This window comes from Carlito syrichta, unplaced genomic scaffold (genome assembly GCF_000164805.1).
Source record: "Carlito syrichta isolate Samal-C Ts95f unplaced genomic scaffold, Tarsius_syrichta-2.0.1 Scaffold302790, whole genome shotgun sequence".
Taxonomy (NCBI): domain Eukaryota; kingdom Metazoa; phylum Chordata; class Mammalia; order Primates; family Tarsiidae; genus Carlito; species Carlito syrichta.
The window spans coordinates 33,115-37,934 of NW_007246886.1; the positions used below are offsets into that span (position 1 = coordinate 33,115).

At 37.3% G+C, this 4,820-nt stretch overlaps 1 pseudogene; it reads left to right on the forward strand.

Annotated features, from left to right (window-relative positions):
• The first annotated feature begins 591 nt into the window (after positions 1 to 591).
• LOC110595562 lies at positions 592 to 950 on the forward strand (annotated as a pseudogene).
• The last annotated feature ends 3,870 nt before the right edge of the window (positions 951 to 4,820 follow it).

The window sequence follows — 4,820 nt, forward strand, 5'->3', positions numbered from 1 at the left end:
AAAAAATTAGCTGGGCGTGGTGGCACATGCTTATAGTCCCAGGAGGTTGAGGTGAAAAGATTGCCCGAGCCCGTGTCAAGGCTATGGTGAGCAGTGATCATTCCATTGCACTCCAGTCTGGGTGAGAGTGAGACCCTGACTCAAAATAAACAAATAAACATTTTTTAAAAGAGAAAATTAATGATTGAAAAAAAAATCACAGAAATGACACCGATGGTAGAATTAATGGACTGAATTATTAAAACACCTATATATATACCTTGACTGGGCGTTGTGGCGCATACCTGTAATCTAAGCACTTTGGGAAGCTGAGGTGAGAGAATTACTTTAGCTCAGGAGTTCAAAATCAGCCTGAATCTGTCTCTAAAAATATGTATATATTTTTGGCAGCGCGTTCGGCATCCCGGGGATCTGTCTCTTGCTTCAACAATGTTTGGACGGAGCGAACCCAGAGACTCCCTGTCTTCCAGCCTCCCACTGCCCTCAGATCTCCTCTCCATTTGCAACCTCGAGACCACCTTCTCGGCCACCTCCTGTTTCTGGGACCAGCGACCACCGTTTTTGCGGTTAGCTCCTTCTTGCCGACCAACCATGAGCTCCCAGATTCGCCAGAATTATTCCACCGGGAGGAGGCAGCCGACAACCGCATGGTCGATTTGCATCTGCCGGCCTCCTACACCTACCTCTCTCTGAGCTTCTATTTCCACCGCGACGTGGATATCATGGAGGCCGCCACGACCTTGGAGAAGAGCCTGAACCCTTTCGGACCTTCATGCCCTGGGATCCACAGACCCCCATCTCTGTGACTTCCTGGAGAGCCACTTCCTAGATGAGGATATGAAATTCATCAAGAAGTTGGGCAACCACCTGACCAATCTTCGCAAGCTGGCCCGGCCGAGCCTGGGCTGGGCGAGTATCTCTTCGAAAGGCTCACCCTCAGACACGACTAGGAGCCCAGCAGCCTCTGGCGGACCCTTCTCAAAGCATCAGGGCTTCTTCTGCCTGAGCCTCCCCCTCCAGCCACTAGACAGTTTTTTAACCACGCTGGAGCCCTCTCCCAAGCCCTGGGCCAAATAAAAATAAAGATTTTTGCAGCAAAAAAAAAATATATTTTTAATATAATATATATATCTCATATGTTAAAATAATATATATACCTCATATATTAGAATAATATATATCGCTTATACTAAACAAACTAAATGAAAAGCATGGCAAAAGATGATCCTAATCCAGATGTACTGATGGCCAATGGGAGGCCAAAAACTTCACCTGTACCTAAACCATTTATGTATGCAATCCTGACTTGTATCCCACAACTTTAAAATAAAATTGAATTAAACTTAAAAAAAGAAAAGTAGGGCAACAGAAACAGAAAATATCAAAAAGACACATATTGATTTCAAGAGAAAACAAATGCAATATCTAAAAAATGGCATCAGATTAAATTAACAGTAGCCAGATACAGTGGCTCATGCCTGTAATCCCAGAATTTTGGGAGGCCGAGGCAAGAGGATCACCTGAGTCCAGCCTGGGCAACTTGACAAAACCTTGTCTCTACAATAAATATAAAAATTAGCCGGGCGTGGTGGGGTGGCGCGCCTGTAGTTCCAGCTACTTGGAAGGCTGAGGCGAAAGGATCTCCTGAGTCCAGCAGGTCGAGGCTGCAGTGACTGTGAGCGTGCCTGGGAGACAGAGTGAGACTCCAACTCAAAAAAAAAAATCACTTAATTAATTAATAGCAGACACTGCAGAAGTAAAAGGTTAGTGAACATGAAGAGACAGCAATAGAAAAAAAACTGAAAAAATTGTATTCACAGATCAAAGAAACTCAGTAACCACCAAACAAAAAATATATGTGTATGGGAAAAATTGCAAGATACATCAGTTAATTCATTTTAAACCAATGTATATTCGTTATCTATCATAACACATCATTTTATCCCAAAATTTAGGAGCCAAACCAACAGATATATTATTTCACATAGTTTCTGGGGCTCAGAAGTGGTTTAGCTGGGTGGTTTGAGTTCAGGACACCCCATGGGCCCTCATGGCCTATAATGCAGTCATCTGGGATCGGGAGATCTGCTTCCAAGTTGATCTCATCAGAAGTAAAAACCTTTGCTCTTTCAACAACTCTTTTAAGAAAGGAAAAACCAAGCTGGAGATTGGAGAAAATATTCGCTAAACATACAATCTGGCAAATGACTTGTTTCTAGGATATATAAAAAATTCTTACAACTCAACAATAAGGAGGCGAATGATTCAGTAAAAATGTGCAGAAGATTTGAATAGACACTTCCCCAAAGAAGGTACATAAATGGTAAATAAACACATGGAAAAATGTTCAACATCATTAGTTATTAGGAAAATGCAAATTAAAACCATATAGTGATACTACTATACAAATTCTAGAAAGAATAAAAGTAAAGAGATTGACCATACCAAAGACCTCTGGTGAGGACATCAAACAATAAACATGTTTATATATTTCTAGGGAGAATCTAAAATGACACAAACACATTGATTATTTAGCAATTTTATAAATTTTAATATATTTGTACTCTATGATTTAGCCATTCCAATCCTAAATATTTAACCAAGAGAACTAAAAAGTATGTCCATACAAAGACATGACTCTAGACTTGCACAAAGATTTGTACTTGTTCATAGCTATTTCATTAACATAGTCCCAAATAGAAAAAAAAAATGCCCATTAATTGATGAATAGGTAAACACACTGTGGTAAACCAATATAATAGGAAACTACTCAGCAGGAAAAAGAAGAAACTATTGATAGACTCAACATCATGGATAAATCCCAAAATGATTATAATAAGTGAAAGAAGACAGTTCCATCCCCCAAAATGCATAAGATAAATTTCCATATACATAAAATTCTAGAGACAGTAGAAACGAATGTATAATGTCAGAAATCAAAGCAGTGATTTCCTGGGGAAGGGGAAGAAGAAGTAAGGAAGACTGAATTATGAAAAAGTACAGGCACTGGATGTAGAGGCTTATCTCTAAAATAAATTTAAAAATTAGCTGGGCGTAGTGGTGTGTGCCTGTAGTACCAGCTGCTTGGAAGGATCACCTGAGCACAGCAGGTTGAGGCTGTAGTGGTCATGAGTGTGCACTGCACTCCAGCCTGGGTGACAGAGTGAGACTCCAGTCCCCTCTCCCCAAAAAAGAACAAAGCAATTATGGAGATTGAATAATGAAAATGTTCATTTCATTGACTACAGTGGTGGTTTGTTTACTATGTAAGTACACCAAAACTCCTCAAACTGGGCACATTAAGTATATTCAGATTATGTATGTCATATATACCTTAATAAAACCTTAACAAAGTAATAATTAATGATAATAATAGAGTATGACTGATTAAATAAAAGTGTATATGTCTATACTGATAAATAAAAAGAAATATCTCTCTTACAGTAGAATGCTATCGGATAAATGTACAAGAAATGATAGCGTTAGAAAATTAAATTCAGCAGCCATCACTGTAATAAATGATTCAGACAAGAGTTATCAGTATATGTTAAACTCACTAAGAAAAATTTTGATGAGAAAAAAGATATGTATGTATTAATTTCAAAGTCAATCCCAACAAAATATTTATTAATTACCTATTAATGAATTTTTCAGTGAAGAAATATGATGGATATCATCTTAACCAAGTGATAAAAGTCAATATCATTGTTAATGAAAAAAAAAGAATATTGTATGCCTCCCAATATGAGGTATTGAGAGGAAAACAACATCATTTCATTGGTATTCTTATCAAAAAGCTATATCCTAAATATAGTCATGAAGAAACATCAGACAAATCCAAACTGAAGAAAGTATGTAAAATAACTAGCCTATCCTCTTCAAAAATAGAAAGAAAAATGAGAAAAAACTATTGAATGAAGGAAATTAAAGAGATATGACAACTAGATATAATGCATGAAGCTGGGTTGGATCTTGAATAAGAAAGGAGGGAAAGGAACAAATTTTGTCGATGATGTTGTTATTCTTTTTATAAGCAACATTATTGGACAATTGTTAAAATGTGAGTGGAATTTGTGAATTAGATAAAAGTATTGTAGCAATGTTCATATCCTGCTTTTGATGAGGGTATTGAAGTTATGTGGAAGACTGTTCTTTTTTTGAAAATACACTCTGAAGTGTTTAGGGGTAATCTGTCAATATGTCTGCAACATAATCTCAAATGTTTCAAAAAAAATAATGATATGTGAGAGAAAAATAAAAAGACAAAAAGTGGGCAAAAGACATGAATAGACACTTCTCAAAAGAAGATCTATGAACAGCCAACACGCACATGAAAAAGCACTCAATCTCACTAATCTTCAGAGAAATGCAAATCAAAACCACACTGAGATACCATCTAACTCCAGTAAGATTGGTCATCATTAATAAAACAACATATGCTGGAGAAGATGCTGAGAAAAGGGAACACTTCTACACAGTTGGTGGGAGTGCAAACTAGTTCAACCTCTATGGAAAACAGTGTGGTGATTCCTGAAAGAACTAGAAATTGACCTTCCATAAGACTTAGCAATCCCCCTTCTGGGAATATACCTGGAAGAACTTTAATCGTTCTACAAAAAAAGATACCTGTGCATGTATGTTTATTACAGCACTATTCACAACAGCAAAAACATAGACCCAACCATGCTACCCATCAAAACTGAACTGAATTTTTAAAATGTGGTACATATACATGATGGAATATTAGTAGCCATAAAGAAGGACAAAACTATGGACTTCACAGCAACTTGGATGGATTTGGAGTCTATCATACTCAGTGA